This window comes from Equus asinus, chromosome 25, assembly GCF_041296235.1.
Source record: "Equus asinus isolate D_3611 breed Donkey chromosome 25, EquAss-T2T_v2, whole genome shotgun sequence".
Classification (NCBI taxonomy): domain Eukaryota; kingdom Metazoa; phylum Chordata; class Mammalia; order Perissodactyla; family Equidae; genus Equus; species Equus asinus.
This window is the reverse complement of record NC_091814.1, coordinates 44,153,008-44,175,217: the sequence shown is the minus strand read 5'-3', so window position 1 is coordinate 44,175,217 and position 22,210 is coordinate 44,153,008. Positions and strand designations below refer to the sequence as shown.

At 44.4% G+C, this 22,210-nt stretch overlaps 1 long non-coding RNA gene across 1 annotated transcript; it reads left to right on the top strand.

Moving 5' to 3' along the window:
• Positions 1-68: 68 nt before the first annotated feature.
• On the top strand, positions 69-21,419 carry LOC106833981 (uncharacterized). The gene is made up of 4 exons (XR_011498177.1): positions 69-209; positions 16,849-16,958; positions 17,996-18,169; positions 21,075-21,419. It is a non-coding gene; the product is annotated as an uncharacterized lncRNA (long non-coding RNA).
• The last annotated feature ends 791 nt before the right edge of the window (positions 21,420-22,210 follow it).

Below are 22,210 nucleotides of genomic sequence, written 5' to 3'. Positions count from 1 at the left end.
CATCTCAAGGACGGCATTCATTTGTTCACAGCAAGCGTTTGTTGAGCACTAATTATGTGCTGGGTCAGGGAACACACCCAAGAACAAGGAGAGCAGGTCCGTGGCCTCGAGAGCTGACATCCGGATCAGAGGAGACGATCTGTAAACTGTAGATAAAGAATTGTGAGAGTTGCAGGTGGCAATTTGTGCTGTGAAGAAAATAAAGCAAGGTAAGGGGATTGAGCGTGATGGAAAGACAGGAGGGCTATTTAAATAGGTGATTCGAAGGCCTCTCTGAGGTCATGACATCTTAGCAGGGAAGGAGCCAGCCATGAGAAGTTCTGGGGGGGAGCACTCCAGACAGAGCTAGTACAAAGGCCCTGGGGCAGGAAGGAGTTTGATGCATTTGATGATGAGCAAGAAGGTGCCAATATAGCTGAAGTGTAGAAGAGGAGAAAGTAGGAGATGAGGGTGGAGAAGTTACAGAGGCCAGATCCTGTGGCATTCTAGGCCAAGGCCAGACTCTTGGGTTCTCCTCTAAGTGGAGTGGGAAGTCACTGGAAGATCTTAAGTAGGGAAGTGATAACATCAATTTACACTTTTCAAATATCGCTCTGACTACACTGTGGAGACTGACTTATAGGAAGATGAGAGTAAGGAGGTGAGTGAAGAGGGACCAATCATGGCATCCATCTTCTTCCCACAGCAATGAGTGCAGGAACAGGCCTGTGACTCTGCAGGGGCTGGGGCCTGTCCATGAGATGCTTCTGTGGAAGTTAGAAGGGCAGATTCTCTCTCCTCTCTTTGGAATTGAGCTAAAATCTCTGCCACTTAGAGGAGCCAGAGAAAGTGATGAGGGGCTGAGAGAGGGATAGGCAGGCTCAAGGCCACAGCTGTGGTCCCTGGGGTCCCAGGGCTGCCAGGGTGCCTCCAGCTCTCCCTTCCTCCCTTCCATTCCAGAGCTTTTAGCTGAAGGAGCTCTAACAAACACGTGGAGGGAAGCGATGGAAAGCAGATGGCCAGGCAGGAGTGGAGGAAGAATGGAGAGGGAGGTGCCCCTGGCCTTGGAGCTGGACGCGGGTGGGATCTGAGAGGAGGGAAGCAGACATGGCGTGAGCTTTGGCCCAGAGATCTCAAGCAGAGAGGACTCTGTGACCCTGGCAAGAGGACAACTGCATGTTTTCTGTGCAGACATCCAAGTTACTCATTTTCCCAGGTGACACTGCAGTTTCTGCTAACAATTCTGAGTTTTAAAAAATCCAGAATGGTATTTAAACAAACCAAGAAACAGGAAAGCAAACAAGGGCAGTGCCTTATTGTGTATAACATATGGGGCAAAGCAAAATTAATTTACAAGGATGGCCTTTAAAATGTAGGGGAAGAAGATCCTGAACATTTCCTACAAATTCTAATGGAAATTAATAGAGATGAGCAACACATCACAAATATTGTCTGTATTCTGTGTGGCATCCTCGTTATTTTTTTGTAGTGAATGATAAATATTTTTTTTTATTGAGGTAACGTTGGTTTGTAACATTATATAAATTTCAGGTGTGCATCTTTATATTTCAATTTCTGTATAGATTACATCATGTTCACCACCCAAAGACTAATTACCATCCATCACCATACATATGTGCCTAATCACCCCTTTCACCCGCCTCCCTCCCCATTTCCCTCTCGTAACCCCCAATCTAATCTCTGTCTCTATGTGTTTGTTTGTTGTTGTTGTTTTTATCTTCTATTTATGCATGAGATTACATAGTATTTGACTTTAACCTTCTGACTTATTTCGCTTAGCATAATACCCTGAAGGTCCATCCATGTGGTCACAATGGCAAGATTTTCTCTTTTTTTACTGCTGAGTATAAGTAGCACATCTTCTTTCTCCATTTGTCCCTTGATGGGCCCTTAGGTTGCTTCCAAGTCTTGGCTATTGTGAATAATGCTGCAATGAACATAGGGGTGCATATATCTTTACACATTTGTGTTTTCATGTTCTTAGGATAAATACCCAGCAGTGGAATAGCTGGATTGTATGGTAATTCTATTCTTAATTTTTTGAGGAGTCTCCATTCTGTTTTCCATAGCGGCTGCACCAGTTTGCATTCCCATCAGCAGTGTACGAGGGTTCCCTTCTCTCCACACGAACGATCAGTATTTACAAAGGTTTTTATAGCTTCTCTTGCTTCAACCTCTAACTCTGTTTTTCTGATAAGGGTTTAAGTTCCTCAATCACAAACTGTCTGTCCCATGAATGGATAAGGAAGATGTGGTATACATATACAGTGGAATACTACTCAGCCATAAAAAGGACAAAATTGTGCCATTTGCAACAACATGGGTGGACCTTGAGGGTATTACACTAAGTGAAGTAAGTCAGAGGGACAGACAATTACCGTATGACTTTACTCATATGTAGAAGATAAACACATAGATATGGAGAACAGATTAGTGGTTACAGAGGGGAAGCGGGGGTGAAGGCGAAAGGGGTAAAGGAGCACACGTCTACAGTGAGGGATGGAAACTAGACTTTTGTTGGAGAACACGATGCAGTCGATACAGAAATTGAAATATAGTAATGTATACCTGAAATTTACACAGTGTTATAAACCAATGTAAAATAAATAAATTCCTTGGTGAAAAAAACAAAACAAAACCTCGTCCGTCCTATCACAGAAGTGGCAGCCTAGTCCCACGCAGCAGGGGGAGGTTCGGCTTGGCACGACTGGACACCAGGTGCCTGCTTGGGGAGGAGGGCGGGTGAATCTGAACAGCAGGTGGAGGTTGGGCGTGGAAGGGGAGAAAGGCTCATGTGAAAGCAGCAGGGCCCTGGCGTGCCTCACAGGCGTGACTGCCCTCGTCTTCAGGTTCCCCAGCCAGCCTCCACCCCTAACTCATAGCGTCCTGTCAGAGCTCTAGTCACCCTTTGGCAAAGTGGGAGAAATGTCCTCCCAATGGGGCCTCTAGCAAGTGCTGCTGTGCCCTGTGCATGCTTGTGTGTGTCAGTGCACGTGTGTGTGTGCATGCATGTTAGCAAAGTTCAGTGCAATCGCACTTCCAGACTTTCCTTGCAGCTCCCCCTCTCCTTAGGCGCTGGTTCGTGGGTCAGGGCCAGGCATCGATTTGGGATCAAATACTAACGTTTCCTTCACTGAGGTTTGCACTCTTCACCTAGTCAAGCTTGTCGTGTCTCCTGTCTTAAGATGAGTTCTTTCCCAGGCCAGGCAGCACCCCAGTCCCTCAGGTAGGGATCTTCAGGTAGGCCAGTCCCAGCAGTCCACCTGACACATCAGACACACTCGCTTCATCCCAGCCCGTAGCCGAGCACCTGAACCAAGGGGTGAGATGAGCAAGTTTGCATTCAAGATTCGACTGGCCACCAAGGAAAGCATGATTTAGCCTGCAGCCGAATCTCCTGGAGCGCTTGTTAAAAACAGACTCCTGGGCCCTTCTGGGCCCATTCACAAGCCCAGGGCAGGGCCTGAGAATCTGCATTTTAAACTCGTGCGCTGGTCCCACGCCCACCCCCGTGATTCTGACGTGTTGACTGTCGGCCCATCTGAAAGACCGGATTAGAGGGAAGCAAAGCTGGAGGTCAGTGTGAGCGTGCGTCTCCTGTGAGGGAAGGCAAAGGCTTGACTGCACTGGCGCCACCAGAGAGAGGAAGGGGAGGAGGTGGGGCAGCGTTCCAGAAGACAGGCTCCCACTGGAGGCAGGAGGAAGGGAAGGCGCCAGGAGGCTGCTCCCCGGGCTGCGTCAGGCCAGCACCTGCTTTTCCAGAAGAAGTGGCCCTGACACATCAGGGGAGGGGTCCCAGGCTCCCTTTCCTCCTCTTGACTCCAGCTGGCTCTGCTCTGACAGCACCTCTCCCCCCGGGGACAAGCCAGGGCCCAGCCCCGGAACACTCAGGTTACAGCTGTGCCCCAGCCTCAAATGCAGCCTCTCCATGGCCCCGCCTGATAAAGTTACCGAGTGCGAGTTCTGACAGATTTACGGAGGACAGCACTGGAACCGATGGCTGATCCCACAGCGTTGTCTTTTAAGCCCCAAACCCACTTGGTGATGCAAACGCCCCCCGACGTTTCCAGAGCTCCCCTCTTCTGGGAATTTAGAAACGCCTCGACTCCACATGAGCTTCGTGACCCTGGGACTTTTTTTTTAAGGATGCACGCAATGGATTGTCACATGCAAGTGTAAAAGTTATTTTTCTTTTGCATCTCTTTGTTATTAAGTAGGGGGAGCACGATCTCATCTTAGAGACATAGATCATTTCCAGATATAAACGGCTCACTAATTTTAGAGACCCTCCCTTGAAGCTGCTCTTTTTGTACGAAGTGGTCACTTTTGTATTAATGAAGTCCGCCTCCCTGTGGGTGGGACCCGTGGGCCTTAGAAAACCATTTTACCCAGAGAACCTCACCCTAGAAAGGGACCTTCTGCTGACTTTCTGTTCAACCAAAACACCTGGCTTAGGACCCCGCTCAGCGTGGTGGCTTCGTCCGTGCTGTCAGTCCTCCTGGCAGATCCAGGCGTCCCGGAGGGAAGGGGCCCTGTGCCTTCAGTGCGAAGACTTCATGGAGAGGATGGGAGCCTTCCAGAGACGAGGGAGGAATGGGAATTTGGGTCAATAGGATTATCTTAACTCCCTAGAAAAAGTGTCTGAGGCAAAGTTTGTGTGTTAAGGTTTCATTGGGAGGTGCAGTGTCCAGGCAGCCGGCGTGAGGGGGACAGAGAGGTGGGGCTGGGGAGGGCCAGCAAAGAGAAGGTGGTGTGTCACAGGCCAGTCACAGCTTCAGAGCAGGAGGCAGCCTTCAGCTGGGTCACACAGGATGTCTTCCAGACGGGCCAAGTGGATCCACCACCCTTCAGAGTGGGAGAGGGAAGAAAAGGAATTTATCTACTGGCTCCTTCCCGTCTCCCGTCTTTCACTGGTCCCAGTTCTCTCCGTGGCGCCATTACTTCCCCCACGGTTCTGAGCTGTGTTCCCTGGCCTCTCCAGGGGGTCACTGGTGGAGCCAGACCCCGGGCCCCACATTTCATTTATCCAGATTGGGCCTGGCGTCAGGCAGAGCAAGAAATATTCAGAAGCCCAGGGTTCACCCAGGAGTATTAGGAGCAGCTGAGGCCAGAGGATGCAGAGGGCTGAGCAGACCTGGGAGATACTTAAACTGGGTTTGGTTCAGTGACAAACAAGGAGTTAGGGATTTTAAAACAGAAAGGTATTCTTTTGCCTTCCCACTGAAACTGTGGCCTCACTAGACCTCAAAATGCCATTTACCATTTTCCTTAGACTCAAATCTGTCTTTAGCAGCATGTGACAATAAAAAGGAAAATCCTAGAGAAGATGTAGGGGAAAAAAATTCAAATGTCTTCGCTTCACAAACTACCCCACCTCATTTTTCTGCCATGCTCTAATACTTACTGTGTGACCTCTGGAAAGCCACTTAACCTCTCTGAGCCAATTTGGCAATTTCATGAGGGCCAACGTTAATGCATACAACATAGGGTCCTTGTGAGAAGTTAATGAAGTAACAAGTGTGTGAGCGCTTATAAAACTCTGGTGTGCTCTACGAGGCGAGGGGCCCTTATTAGTCCTCCCACTCCCTTCCTGCAGCCCCACCCGCCATCCCTCCTGAGACACTCTGGCTTCTTTCTCGGGCCCTCTTGGGCTTGGTCCCAGCTGTGATTCTAGCAAATCTCCCTCCAGTTCTGGCCTGCAGCCCCTCTGCTCCCTCGGGCTCCCCTGTCCCTCTGTTAGGGAGAATTCTGACATTCCTCTCGGAGCCTCTGCTCTTTCAGCTCTAATGGTTTGCTAGGGCAAGGATTTCACAATGTCACAATAAAAGGAGCTTTCTTTTGAAACAATGAGTAAGTTCTCCACGAGTCCCAACGTGTCAGGAACCACAACAACGCGCATGGGAAAAGCTGGTCTAACAGTAACGCGGAGTCGCTCCACTCAGCTGAAAAGAAACACACGTCGGCTCGTCCATTTCATCACGAAGCGTTTTTCCCCTTAGCACCGTTTCCTGTGCGCTGTCTCATTTCAGCCTCCCAATAACGTTATTCCCTACCAGGTGGGAAGGGCTTCTGCATTTTTGTAGCGGAAGTGGAGGTTCAAAAAAACAGAGTGATTTGCCCAAGGCCCAAAACAGCCCGTCTGAGGCCAGGCCAAATGAGAAACTGTGTCTTCTAGTTCCAAGTATTTTCTATTAAACACCCTTCCATTGGTTTTGGCTTGTCCCTATTCCCTTTATTCTTGATTTTCACAAGAACTTCTATCCCCAGGGAAAGTGTCCTGGCTTCTACCAGGTGCTTGTGTTCTTGGTAACACGATTTCTTTAACTCGCCAAGAAGGTCAGTCACAGAACCATGCAGCCACTGGGGATCAACCTGAGACCACACGGCCAGCCTCCGGCCTTGAGCTCAGCAGAGGCCTGAGCCGGTGTTTCCTGGCTGGTTGAATGAGCCTTGTGACGCCATGACCTGCCCCAGAGTTCAGAGCAGAAGAGAGGCCTAGGGTCTCTCCCAACTCAACCTCGTGATTTGGGGTTCCCCTTGGGGTTGGGGTACCTGAGCCTCACCTCCACCTCCATCCCAGAGGCCTGATGGCCAGACTGGGTGTCTACAGGTCTTTCATTCTGCCCAATGTTCTTCTGCTGGTTTCTGTTTTTCTGGGGGATTCTGCAAGGTGGTGGTATTTTGAGAGGCGGTCTGGGGATGGGAGTGGAGTGTGCGGGGCTGGAGAGGCACAAAAGGGAATCAGAAGAGGAACTTCAGGCAAAGAGCAGAGATACTAAAGGGGAGGGAACGGGGCTGTGTGAGTGCATGTTCCCTCCTTTGTTTCCCTGTGAAAGACTCAGTCTAATTTATGTTACTAATTGGTGCTTTCAGAGTTAGGGGGGCGGGGGTGGCAGAAGTGGGATGGAAGTAGTTGGCCATGAGGTGAAAACGGGGCAGCCCAAAGCTTCTGGTCACATGCAGGTCACAAACCAAAGATTTCATCAAAGAAGAGGGGGCCTGTTGCCTAAATCATCAGGGTTTTGGTCTCTGAATCTGAAGATAAATGTTTCTCAAGAATTCCTCCTTTATGCCTATTCTAAATCACTCCTCTTTCTAACTCAAGTTCAAACCATTTCTTCGGGTTTGGCTCAGGTTGAATCCTTGCCAATGTCCCAAACTTTGACTCACAAAATCCAGAACTGTAGAAAAAGGAGTAGCGGGGAAGGAAGAAGTATGTGCCAGGGTCGATGGAAATTGTGGACCAAGCAGTTTTGGACAATGAATGACACTGTTACAGAGGCTAGCACTGTAAGGCGCTGTAATTGTTCTGCAGAAAAGATAGTGAATACTTCCTTCTTGGTGAAATAAATTATGGGGAAAGCCAGAGGTATACCCAGCTCCTCCAGTGGTATAAATTCTAATGTTGAGTGACAGCAGTCTGAAGCAGCCAACAACACAGACCACAGTACGGAATAATGGCATTCGTCTTGGTCCAAATGTATCCAAAATTTGTTAAGCACTATTTAATCTCCTCAGCCCTATCCTGTCTCACACGTGAATCATCTTCTCTCGGTGATCGTCAGACTCAAGCCCATGCTTACTTTCTCAGCAGTGACAGTCTCACCTTGTTAAACTGAGGGCATGTTGTGCAGAAACCCACCAAGCGCTTGTCTTAGTCTGTTCAGACTGCCACAGACTGAGTGGCTTATGAGCAACAGGAATTTACTTCTCACGGTTCTGGAGGCTGGAAGCTTGAGATCAGGGTGCCAGCATGGTTGGGTGACGGCCCTCTTCCAGGTCGTAGACTTCTTGCATCCTCCCATAGCAGAAGGGGCTAGGAAACTCTGTGGGGTCTCTTTTATAAAAGCACTAATCCCGTTCATGAGGGCTCCACTCTCGTGACCTAATCACCTCCCGAGGACCCACCTTCTAATACCATCAGATTGTGCGTTAGGATTTAACATACAAATCTCGCAGGGGGACAAACATTCAAACCACAGCAGAGCTACAATTTGCAAACCTAACTAGTGTCTGCCTCCGTGCAGAGCCCCACCTATAGAGATAACCAGAGTTTTTTTGGTGTGTGGTTTTTAAAATAAAGATGCAAATATTTATCCGTATTCATATGTATGCATACATAGTACATTAACATATCAAAGACAGGGAGAGTAACCAGGTCTTAAATGACAATAATGTATCTGTTTTTAAGGACCATCATTTTTATCAGCCATTTAGATTTCAGGGCACATTTTCTCATTTCATTTGACACATGAGAAAATTGTTGCAAGCTAATGAGCTGTAAGGTGAACTTGACTGTGATAATGGGACACAGCTCAGCAAAGACAGCAAGGTCAGCTGACTGGTGCTCTGTTCTCTGCATACTGTATCTATTGACCTGGTTCAGGATCATCTCTTTGTTCTCCAAAGGACTATCAGATTGGCACCAGGTGATCCAAGAATGCCTTTGGTACAATCAACTAGTAAAGGCACCAACAATTGTATATGGAATTAATGGATTGAAAGAGGATGATTAATATTTGTAATTAATCCCAGATAGCCAACTTCGCATTGAACTATCAGCCTAAATTCCTTTTCCTAGATGGGTCTCGAAATTCTTGAGCGGGAGGAAAAAGTATGTTGCATGGAAAACGTCTGTTGAAATCTCCAGTCCTCCTATGCCAACTGTATTGATTAAGATAGGCTAGAAACACTACAGTAGTGACGAATAGCCCCCAAATCTTAGGATTTATGCAACAAAAGTTTATTTATAACTTACACCTTATCTGCTGTGGGTTTGGGCAGTTATCCAGAGCAGCTACCCTCACATGGCGATTTAGCATTCCATTCAATCTTCCGGAATCTTCTGGCTCTTCCTTATCAACACACACTTCCCTGATTGCCACAGCAGGGAAAGATCAAGGAGGAGCAAATAAATGCTTCCTCCACGAGGTGACATGTGTCATATTTAATTTGCAAAAGCAAGTCCCATGAGCACGCTGAACTCCAAGCAGGCAGATGTATTAGTTATCGGTTCCTGTAAAAGAAAAAGACCCCAAACTTATGCTTTTCAGCAACACGGTTTATCATTTCTCATGGTCTGTGAGTTGGCTGGGCAACTTTGCCGGTTTTGCCTGGGCTTACTTATCCAGCTGTATTTGGGCTGAAAAGTCCTAGATGTCCTCATTCACGTGTGTGGCAGATGGTGCTGGCTGTTGGCTGGGGTGCCTCAGTTCTCCTGCTTGTGGCTTCTTATCCTCCAGTAGACTCAGCTGACTTCCTTACATGATAGTCTCAGGACAGACTTTCAAGAGAACAAAAGCGAAAGCTGCGAGGTGTCTTGAACCCAGGCTCTAGAACTTGCACAACACTTCTGCCACATTCTGTTGGTCCAGGCCAGTCCCACGGCCAACCCAGATTCACAGTATGGGAAAACAGTCTTTTGATGGAAGGAGTTGTAGCTATTGTAGCCATGCGTTTTAATCTACCACAGCAGGGCCCATCTACAGTCGATTCTTTTTATCTGTGTAGTTATGTTTTATAAAGCCATTGCAGTTACTGAATTAGAACATACTGAGCCATTGCTCCTAGGGGAAATACAGGGTTAGGTTCCCATGAGCCTCCAGATGCAACATTCTCATCAACTGATCAATAATAACTTTGTTTTATGTGTGCATCTAATTAAAGACACCTTATTTAACATATATTGTTGACTCGTTAACATTGAACTCATGGCCGACAGCACTGTGACTCATGCCTGAAGAAAGCCTATTTAATACACGCATTTTCTCCGTAAGGTACATCACAGCCTCCTTGTGCTTAGGAGCACTAAATAGCACTTCAGCGTCACCTCCGGGAATCATCTAAACAGTGAAATCACCCACAGAAAGCACAAAAATGTGACAAAATGTCACTAAATACACCCCAAAGGGATATTTGTTTATAGTAGAAGAGCTGAAACAAGGCTTGTTTTACCTGTACTGGGAACGTGTGTGTCAGGTGACCCACATTCTTCACCGCTCTGCACATGTCCATGGATGAGTATGGAAGCAACGTGAGTATCGATTTGGGGGTTACAGATAAATTTTAGCAAGTAGGTGAATTTGCAAATACAGAACTCACATATAATGAGGATCAACTATACACAAAAGAGGGAAACTAGATTGGTGAACAGGGGTAATTTCTGTCACATTAGTTCATGGGGAAAAGGAAAGAAATGAACATTTATGGAGTACTTACTATGTCCTTGCCTTTGGCATTCACTATAGCATTTAATATAATACATGTTACATAACATATATCATATATAATATAATATAATCTTTTTTATATGTTGCTAGATTCAGTTTGCTAGTATTTTGTGGAGGATTTTTTTCTTTTCCTGTGATGTCTTTGTCTGGTTTTGGTATCAAGATACTCCTGTCCTCATAGAATGAGTTAGAAAGTTGCCTCCTCTTCTATTTTTTGAAAGAGTCTGTGCAGGAATGGTGTTAATTATTCTATAAACATTTGGTAGAATTCACCAGTGAAGCCAACTGGTTCAGGGTTTTTTGTGTGGGAAAATTTTTGGTTGCTAATTTAATCTCTTGTCATAGGTCTAGTCAGATTTTCTATTCCTTCTTGAGTCAGTTTTGATGGTTTGTATCTTTGTGGGAATATGTCCATTTCATCTAGCTTATCTGATTTGTTGGAATACAATTGTTCATAATATCCCCTTATAATCTTTTTAGTTCTGTAACGTCAGTGTAACCCCTCTGTCATCCCTGATTTTAATGCTTTGAGCTTTCTCTCTTTTTTTGTTGGTCAGTGTAGCTAAAGGTTTGTCAATTTTTTGATCTTTTCAAAGGACCAACTTGTTGGTTTTTCATCTTCTCTATTTCATTTATTTTCACTCTAATCTTTATTGCTTGCTTTGGATTTAGTTTGCTCTTCTTTTTCTAATTTCTTAAGATGGAAGACTATGTTTTGATTTGAGATCTTTCTTCTTTTTTAATATAGGCATGTACAGTTATAAATTTCCTTCTATGCATGTTTTCACTGCATCCCATAAGATTTGACAATGTTGCATTTTCATCTTCATTCATATCAAAGTCATTATTCTGATTTTCCTTGTTATTTCTTTTTTGACCCATTGGTTATTTAGGTATATGTTATACAATTTCTACACATTGGTGAATTTCCCAAATTTTGTCATTGGTTTCTAATTTCATTCCATTGTGGTTGGAGAATGTACTTTGTAAGATTTTAATCCTTTTGATATTATTTAGACTTGTTTTATGGCCAAATGTATGGTCTATCCTGGAGGAAGATTTATGCACGCTTTGGAAGAATGTGTATTTTGCTGTTGTTGGGTGGTGCATTCTATAGTATTCTATAGTTGTCTGTTAGGTCTGGTTGGTTTACGGTGTTGTTCAAGTCTTCTGTTTCCTTACTGACCTTCTGTCTAGTTTTTATATTCATTATTGAAAGTGAAGTTTCCAATTATTGTTGCTGAATTATCTGTTTCTCCTTTCAATTCTGTCATTTTGCTTCATGTATTTTGGGACTCTGTTGATAGGCGCATATATGTTTGTAATTATTTTATCTTTTTTGATGGATTGGCCCTCTTATCATTATAAAATTTCATTCTTTTTCTCTAGCGACCATTTTTCCATATATCATAATATAGTATAATTAATTAGCATAATGTTTTGTCTGATATTAGTTTAGTTAGTCTAGTTCTCTTTTGATTACTGTATACATGGTATATCTTTTTCCATTGTTTTACTTCCAACCTATTTGTGTCTTTGGATCTAAAGTGTGTCTCAAAGAGAACTATAGTTGTATCACGTTGCTTTATTTTTATTCATTCTGCCATTATCTGTCTTTTAATTGGAGTGTTTGAGTGTTAATCTTATGAGGATACTTTGTATTTGATGAGTTGTTTCTCTTTTGCTGTTTTCAAGATTCCGTCTTTGCCTTTGGCTTTTGGCAGTTTGATTTTGATATGTCTAGGTGAGTATTCTGAGTTTATAACATGTAGAGTTTGTTGAGCTTCTTGAATTGCAGACTCATGTTTTTCATCAAATTTGGGAGATATTCAGCCAATATTTCTTCAGATATGCTTTTGCCCTTTCTCTTTTCCTTCTGGAACTCCAATTATGCATATGTTGGTACCCTTGATGATGTTCCACACAAGTCTTTGAGACTCTGTTCAACCTTCTTCATTCTTTTTTGTTTCTGTTCTGGAGAGTGGATAATTTAAATTGACCTGTCTTCAAGTTTGCTAATTCTTTCTTCTGGCTGCTCACATCTTCTGCTGTGCTCTCCTAGTGGATTTTTCATTTCAACACCAGAATTTCTATTTGGTTCTTTTTAAAAATAATTTTTATCTCTTTATTAATAGTCTACTGGTGATATATAATTCTCATGCTTTCTTTTGTTTCTTTAGATATGATTCCTTTTAGTTCTTTGAACATATTTGAAGTAGCCGATTTAAAGTCTTTGTCTAAGAAGTCCAGTGTCTGGGCTTCTGCAGGGATGGTTCCTATTGATTGCTTTTTTCCTGTATACGGGCCATACTTTCTTGTTTATTTACTTGTCGGGTAATCTTTTGTTGAAAACTAGACGTTTTCAATGACATAATGTGGCAACTCCAGAAATCAGATTCTCCACCCTCCCCAGGTTTGTTTTGCTGTTGCTGTTTGTTGCTGTTTGATTAGTGGCTCTTGCTGTGTGTGGCCACTGAAGCGTCTGCTTAGTTAGCTTAGCCAATCAATAAACCTCCTAGTCTTTGCCAAGGACTCTGTGTGAACGTTGGAGCACGCCTTCAACACTAAGCTGGGCAGTTGACAACTGACTTAGCCTTTATTTCCTGCTTTTTCAGAGCCTCAAGGTCACCCAGAGGTGAGGGCTTAGTGCCTTCTCAGGTCTTTCCTGAATGTGCACACAGCCCTTGGAATGGGCGCAGCCCTACATATGCTTGTGGCCTTGTAGATTCACAGGACTGTGTCAGCATTTTTCAAAGACCCTATAAACATTTCATTCCACAGCTTTTCCTTTTAAACTTTTTGGTTAGCCTATTATTTGCCCCAACGGTTGTAAAGTTAAATAATTGCCTTTAATTGTTGTCAACAAATGTACCAGGGTAAAAGGCTTTTCACACTGGGTGAGCTCTAAGATAGGTCAAATAAAGATATGCTTGCCAGTGGGGTCTCTCAGGAAACCACCACACAAGTCAAATAATGACAATTCTCTGGGGATGAGGTTTTGAAGCTGCTCCCACCCTGTTTTTGCCCCCTCTAGTGGCTGGCAGGTTTCTAATTTTCACTGCAATTGGGGGCTGTTGATTTACAAGACCACCACAGAGCTGAAGAGGGGGCATGGTAAAATGCCACAAAGTTTGCTGTTCTTACTGAGATTCAGTGTTTTTTCAAGAATAAATGTCTACAGATGGAATAAATAGGCTAACCAAAAAGCCTTTTGTTAATTTCCAGAGTTTTGAAAATGTTGACTATGACAATTTTTGGCGGCTTTCTCCTTGCTTTGATGGAGGAAAGAGTTTTTGGAGGTTCTTACTCTGCCTTTTCCACTCATGTCACTCGATAGCTATCATGAACCCTACCATATCAGCTAGGATTAGATCCATTTACATGTGACAAAAAAACCCTGAAGTAACAGTGGCTTAAATAAGAGTTGTATTCTCTCACACTAGAAATCTAAAAGTACGTTCAAAAAGTTCAGAATGTTCAAGGACAGCAGCTTCTTTTAGCTTTAGACTCTGCCATCCCTAATGTGTGGCCCACATCTTCATGGTCTAAGATAACTGCTAGGGCTCCAGCTATCAAATCTGCATTCCAGGAAGCAAGATGGAAGAAGAGGTGAAGAAGAGCACACACCCTTCCTTTAACAACCCTTCCCAGAAATTGCACGTGATATTTCAGAACATAGTCAAACAGCCACGCCTAGCTATGTGGGAGGTTGAAAAATATGGTCATTATTAGGAGGTTGTGTGTCCAGCTAAAAACCAAGGGTTTGTTACTAAGGAAGGACAGAAACTAGCTGTCTCTGCCGCACGCATTTGACAGGTGAAGAAGCTGAGGTTTAGAGAAGTTCAGTAATTTACGCAGGGACACCCAGGCACTATGTAGGTGATAGGATTCAAATCCGGTTGTCTGACCCTCAAGCCTGTACTTTTAACCACTTTGCCATTCAGATTCCAAGAAGTTAAATAACTTGATGAGGTCACATAGTTGGCAAAAGCAGATCTATCTGGCCCCAAAGATCATCCTTTCTCTGTTATTTACCCCAAACCATCTATTTTACTCTGGTGGGCCACCCGGAAGAGTGACAAAAAACAGACTTCACTGTTCAAACTGAAAATGCCCAGTAGAGGTCCATTAAGATAGCTAAATAAAGTGCCTCGAGGGTCCTTCAAACACAGGACAACAATGAGCACCTGAAGGACAGCAAATGAACCAAGAGGATAGATCATCAGAAACAGAGCCATTAGGACGCAAACGCTGTGGGACTTGCTTGCTTTCTGAAGTGGAATTAAGGGGCCAGTGAGGCACAGGCTGTGAATTGCCGTAAGAAATCAGTGCTGAAAGTTGTGATCTCGAACAGAACGCTAGGTACTTTCTGTTTTGTTTTTCCCACTGATCTCCTGGACTGCCAGCCCTCTGCGACCAATCGGTAGGTATTTATTAGTCCCTTCCACTCATATCCGGCTCTGGGATGGGGTGAGGCCCAAATTAAGGCCAGGGCGTAAGGTTCCGTTGAGTCCCCCCCAAAGTCTAAGGGAACAGACCCCGGTGCCTGCCTTGGCGTATTCATTTCTTCCTTTGTCAGCTAGTACTCTTCGTCACCCTGGATAATCGTAAAGCTGAGTTAATTGAGACCGGAATAAGTAAGGTCATACGGTAATTACAAATTCAGGACAGGTTTTCAATTCACCCGGAGCTCCTTTTCCCGGTGCTCACAGAGGATACACTCACCCAGGGGGTATCCATGGAATTGCAGCTTGATAACCAAAAGGCAGCGCGACTGAAGCTGTGCTGGCTAATACAGCCCCGTTCACGGCAGCCCTAGCATGATCCTCTGTTCTCTGCGGTTTGAATCTGTCACAAAGGAAAGATTTGGCTCCAGAACTGGAGTAATTCGAGCTCTATCTAATGGCGTATGTTGGAGTTATTGAAGTTAAAAAACTTGGGCCTTGGGACCCCATAGGGAGCTGCCGTCTCTCCCCTCCTTTTCCCGGGGAGCCCCCTCACTAGCTCACAGCGGATCCTCGTTGCTGAGAGCCGCCTCCCAGCCCTGCCCTGGCACCTCCAAATAACCTCTGCTGATAGCTTCCCTTCACACACGTGCACGTGTGCACGCACACACGCACGCACACAGGTGCAGGAGCAGCTCCAGCCTCTGCCTTTGTCCTCCACTTGGAACTGTTTCCGCCTCCCCCCCGGTCTTGCTTCAGCTTCACCCCTGATTCTTTCTCTCTACAGCAAGGTTAACAGATGTCTACCATGTGAACGCCAGATTTTTTTAATATTTACAATTTAATTAAACACTTTCTTCAGCGATTGTTACAGATTCACACACAGTGGTAAGAAATAATACAGAGAGAGATCATGTGTTCTTTACCCAGTTTCCCCCAATGGTAGCATCTTGCAAAACTTTAATACAATATCACAGCCGGGATATTGACATAGGTCAATCCACCAGTCTTGTTCGGATTTCCCCTCTTACGTGTCTCATTTGTGTGTGCGTGTGTTTAGTTCTTTGCTGTTTTATAACATGTGGAGGTTTATGCATCAATCACCACCTCTGGTGTTGTCTTTGTGTAACCCCGCCCATCTCCCTCTCACTCCCTCCACCACCTCCCAGCCCTGGAAAACATTAATCTGTTCTCCATTCCCACAATTTTGTCATTTCAAAAATGCTATATAAATGAAATCATAACCTGTGTAATCTTTGGGGATTGGCTTTTTTCACTCAGCCTAATTCCCTTGAGATCCATTGAAGTTTTAGCGTGCATCAATACTTGGTTCCTTTTTATCGCTGAGGAGTATTCCGAGGTACAGATGGACCACAACAGATTTAACCGTTTACCCACTGAAGGACAGCTGGATAGTTTCCAGTTTCAGGCTGTCATGAATAAAGCTGCCATGAACATTTATCTACAGGGTTTTGTGTATACATAAAACATAAGTTTTTATTTCTCTGGGATAAGTGCCCAAGAATGCAGTTGCTGGGTCATGTGGCAATTGCATGTTTGGTTTTATAAGAGCCTACCAAAATGTTCTCCAGAGTGGCCGCCATCACCAGCAACGTACGAGTGGTCCAGTTTCTCTGCATCCTTGCCAGTGATTGACATGATCACTAATTTTTATTTTAGCCATTCTGGTAGGTATGTAGTGAAATCTCATTGTGGTAATTTAAAAAATTTTTTAATCTATTTTTGTATTTCAACTTTTAATGGTTACTGATTATTTGTGTAGCTTTCGTATATTTTTATTTTTCAGAACCTTTATTTACTACTGAACGACTGACTGTACGACGTGTTGGAAAAATTCGAACAGCATTTTACATAATTCTGTTTTAGTCATCAGTCCACACTTTTTTCACTATGCCAAGAATTCTATCAATGCCTGCTTTCGAGGCATGACGATGCGCAATATCGAAACATTTTCAGTAACTGTCAACTTTCAAAGTTAGCATGACGTATACTGCATGAATACTGAAGTTAATTGGCTATTCTGGACTTCATGGGCCTATTGTAAGGGGGAATTGCTTTGTGCACATACCAATTATGTTTCTATTTTCATAAAATATGTTTTCTAGTAAAAAACTAAACTGTAAAAAATAAACTCCTGACTATTTCTTTTCCAGCCATTCCAGAATGATGATCGGCAAGCTGCCTCCTGGATTCCTCTACTCTGTGCAACCCAGGACCCACCCCAGCTTTCAGGCCGTCGTACTTGCACCTGGGGGAAAAGGGGGTGAGAGGGGAGACTCAGCATCTTGGCTCCTATTTGTCTGGGAGGGAAATCTGACATTTTTAGTAGACAATTAAAATGCTTACTTTGAAGAAAGTAGAGACCCGGTTGCCTGGACACAGTCAGGAATACATACCATTGAATCTGCGGGTGACCTATAGTTGCTTTGTCCCTATTTGAGTATCCAAAGTGTTAAGGGGAAAATGAGACAGCTCTAAAAAATAACTCTTGCGCTTTCTCTGCTGGTCCTCTGGGTGTGTGTGTGTATGCATCACACGCCCACACATATGCACGTAATAAATGGCTTAGTGTAAAAACCCTGCGACACACATCAATTCTGTAGATTACCAGGGAGTCCTAACTAGGGTCGCTAGCAAAGCAACTTCTATAAAGACTATAAATAGTAGGCACGTGCCTCTGTAAGCAGTGCAGCTATTTATTTTATTTAATAGGAGATTCTCTTGTTACAAGGACATCACAGATTACTGAATAATTTATTTCATAGTAGATTATATGGGCTTCACTCTTTGCCAGTGAGCGCATACCCAAATGTCTACAGGAGATAAGGTGAGCAAAAGTTAGACCTCAGGCTTGGGTGAGCTATTTATTTTTTTATTAGATTTGTATTATCTGTTATAGTCATATATACAAATTTTACTTAATGTTATCTCAGCTGCAAAGGTCATATATACAATAGAGGCACCACTTTATTATCGACGTTTAGCTAACTCAAAGTAATGCATACGATGACACAGCGCTGAGAAATAGAGAATAGAATAATAAATGACCTTGTTATACATGGTGATTTTAACACAGGACTGTGATAAATAGGGGCATGTTTGTTCTCTATGAAAATATAGGGAACCAAGAGAGGGCAAAATTCGATAAAGATGTTAGATTTGGAAAATGGAGTCAAGAAAAAGGATTTGAATGGGTATTTTTCTGTGACGCTCTATCATAATCTTTTCAATGATTTGGATTTGAAAAACAATCCCTTCTAAGCTTACAAAGCCTAAACAGTTTGCCTTTACTGTGTACAGGTCTCAGGTGAGCAGAAGCACCTTGGAAGACGGGCACATTTTTCTTTCAAATGTAATTTTGATGGAGATAAAATTTACTTTCAAAGAAAATTTAATTTTGACGATAGAAGGATGGCAAAATGCCTGAAGACAGCCACATAACATAAGAGGAAATTCATGTGGCCACTAACTGTGGTAAGAGGTGCTTCATTTTATTAGTAATCAGGGACATACAAATTAAACCCATAATGAGATGTCACTACACAGCCGCCTGACCAGTTATAATTCTAGAGTTTGATGATAGCAAGTGCTGATGAGGTTGGAGAATACTGAGAGCTGCTGCTAGTGGAAGTTGAAATTGAAGCAATGATTTTGGAAAACAGTTGCCGTTATTTACTGAGGTTGAAGATTCACGCACACTGTTCACAATTAAGAAATGCCACCGTGGGAACACACCTTGAGGTAGAAGTACGTGTCTATCCCGTGGACGGGATGTATACGAGAATGTTTATGGAAGCCGCAAGCTGGAAACAACCCAAACGTCTGCTCAACAAAGACAGGATGAGTAAGAATAACGCCACTCGCAATAGCAGAGATGGTCTTCACTAACATAGTGTTGAGCAAAAGAAACAAGACACAGATATGCAGAGTAAGGGTCCATTGATTGAAAGCTCATCAACAGGCAAAACTATATGGTTTAGGGACACATATAGAGATGGCAAAACTGTAAGGAAGAACAAGGAAATTACTCTACTAAAAATCAGGATAGTGGTTACTTTTAGAGAAAAGGAGAGATTGTGAACACAAAGAATACTGAGACTTTTGAGCACTGGAAATGTTCTATTTCTTGACCTGGCTGTGGTTTCATGGGTTTTCACTTCATAATTATTCACTAAACTGGACATTGGTGTTTAATGCACTTTTGTGTGTGTGTGTGATGTTACACACACACACGTGCGTACAAAATACTTTCTAATCATACTGTTAAATACTAAAAGATCGAGATTTTAAAAAGAAACTCCCTGGTTCTTTTTAAAATATCTATAAAAAATGAACTTTAGGGGCCCGCCCTGTGGCTGAGTGGTTAAGTTTGCGCACTCCGCTTCCGCAGCCCAGGGTTTCGCTGGTTCGGATCCTGGGTGCGGACATGGCACCACTCATCAGGTCATGGTGAGGCAGCATCCCACACGCCACAACTAGAAGGTCCCACAACTAAAAAATATACAACTATGTACTGGGGGGATTTGGGAGAGAAAAAGCAGGAAAAAAAAAAAAGAAGATTGGCAACAGCTGTTAGCTCAGGTGCCAATCTTTAAAAAAAAAAAATGAACTTTAAGTATTCAGTTCAGGGGTCAGCCCCATGGCCTATTGGTTAAGTTTGGCACACTCCACTTTGGCAGCCCAGGTTTGGTTCCCAGGCACCGACCTACACCACTTGTCCAGGGCCACGCTGTGGCAGCAACCCACATACAAAATAGGGGAAGATTGGCACAGATGTTAGCTTAGGTGAATCTTTCTCAAGCAAAAAGAGGAAGATTGGCAACAGATGTTAGTTCAGGGCAAATCTTCCTCAGCCAAAAAAAAAAAAAAAGTATTCAGTTCAGTTGAATGAACATTTAAAATAATGAGCCAAATCTCATGCCCAGTTTCATGTCAGAATTCTATAACGTCATGGTGGAAAGACAGATGATAAGAGAGGAAAGGTTACTGGCTTCTAGACCAGAGGCCCCTTTCCAGCCAGCCCTGATCCTCCGTAGCTGTGTGTCCCTGGGCAATTCTCTGGCCTCGTTCTTCCTCTGTAAAGAGGATCGGACCTGATCAGAATTCCTCTGAGAGTGCCCTGGTATATCCTTGGGAGTTCTCTGTGGGAACTTTAAAGCTTTTTTAAGAAAAAATTCTTTTCATTTTGAGCAGAATCTAAAAAATATGAGCATCATGTGGATCCTCCGTGGGTCCTCTTTAGAGCTTACAGTGCCAGCACTCCTCTGTGTTTATGATCACATTGGGGCCCAGATGTGCTGTTATGATTATCTCAAGCCAGTAAGGAGAAAACACAGGTGACCTTAATGGGTGAAGTCTGCATTTGCCAAGCGACCTCATGGAAGGCTCACGACCAGAGTTTTCACAGGAGTTTGAAAAGACAATGTCGTGTGAGATTTGAGTCATGGGATAATGCCCGACCCAGAGAAATGACCCTAGTGACAAAGTGAGGAGCAATTTACTCCACAAAAATCATGTCTCATTAAATTAATATTAACTTGAGTTTTATTGGTTTTATCTCTGGGTTGTCAAAATCATGAATTTGTTTTGATTTCATAGTTGTAGAAAAGCTATAAGCCTGTGGGATGTATGCCCAGTTCCATGTGTGTACATATTTAACTAACGATCTTGTAAAAGTAATTTACATCAACACTGGAAACCCTCAAACATTTTTTTCCCCCGAGAAGGCAACACACTTCATTAGAGTTTGAGGCACGCGGAACCCCATGGCTTCCACCGACCCCCCTGTGATTCTGTTTCCATTTTGGAAGTTGCACCTTTCCAAAGCAAGTGACAGGGAGGCCCCTGCTGCTGCTGGGATTCCCGCCCTTTTATTTGTAGCAGTGAACACCTGTGGGCGATTTTGCAGGGGCCGGGACATTGGCAGGACCAGGAGACGTTTCCCATGGTCACGACTGGAGGTGGGGCAGGTCAGTAGAGACCAGAGATGCTGCTAGACATCCTGCAATGCACAGGACAGCACCCCCCCCCCCCAGCCCACCCCCCAGCCCACAGCAAAGAACTCTCCAGGCCATATTGCCAATAGTGCACAGGTTGGAGAACCCTGGTTCTGCTCTCTACAGCTTTAACTTTCCACAGGAAGAAAACCTTCTCTGCATCTGTTCCCAGTCAGCCAGGATAAGGCAGCAGTTTTCTCTTACAACCGACCTTTCCCAGCACCTGTTTCCTTCTGCACAGCAGAAACAGACAAGCAAACAAGAACGATCCCTCAGGTGTGAGGTCCGTTGCATGACTGGCTGGATTTAAGAGTGGAAGCTTGGAGAGGGCCAGGATTTTTCTGTTTTTTGAGGTGACCTTATTCCTGGTCCTTCTCCATCAGGTCCTGGTCTGCCATCTACACGTAGTGACTTTGCTCTGCAGAGACCTGATGCCTGATGTGTGTAGCTGGTCTCTGGAGGGAACGTGCCCGAAGTGATTCCCAGAGGAGCCGATATCTCTTCCAGAATAAACCACCAGAAACAATATTTGAACAGAAATGTTAATGCGAGCTTCAAACAGATTAGAGTGGTTTCCCACATCTGAGGATGCTGGATCCATTGCTAAGTTGACCTACGGCCCATATAGTTGTGTTTGTCTGTGTGCCTGTAACAGCTGCTGGGGGGCATCTCTCCCTTGCTCTCTATCCTCATGTAATTCTCATATTTGTTCATAAAGATCCTGCTGTATGTTCCTGGGTCCCATCTCATCTCCCCCATCAGATGTTTAACTCCCTGTGGACAGAGCCTTCCGTGTCCTTTGTTGTCGCTGGTACACGCCCAGCATGCTCAGCACTGTGGCCTGCTCTGCGGCAGTCGACACAGTCCATGAGCTATGGAAAAACACCGCGTTGAAAAATAGGCCTGGTGGGATACGGGCAACAGTTTCCTAAACATTACCCACCATCCTCTCAGCCCGTCCTCGTGTTCATCTCTTATTCTAGTGACCAGAATCCCGTCACAACCAGCCTCTCGGTTCTGGAAGACTTTAAAATCTATAGCTTTCTCCAGACAAGAGAATAGCCCTCAATTTCCAGGACCAAAAAAGGAATGTGCTCCCACTCAGCGGGTCTGGGCCGGCTGCCTGAGGTGGAGATGGGGCAGGGGTTCCAAGCACTCCTCAGTCTCCACCCCGGCTAGCCTCCCTCCCGCCTCCCACTCACACAGGGTCACGGAGAAGGCTGTGCACAAGCCTTTGTCCATCCCTGACAACCACTAATACAAGGCAGCGACTGGATGCCTCACATCCTGCCTGGAACACCACCCTTTCTTCCTCCCACCCCTTTCTAAAAAATAAATAAATCCTCTGTGTAATGTGCAGTCTTTCAAAGACACAGTGGGGCACCATGCCTTTAGCACAATACAGGTGCCCCTGGCATCTGGCAAATAGGGCCCTAGTTCCCTGGCCTGGACTTTAGCGTTCTGCTCAGATCCCACAGCTGAGAGGAGGCTGGAGCTGGTGGGGGGCACTAACAAGCCT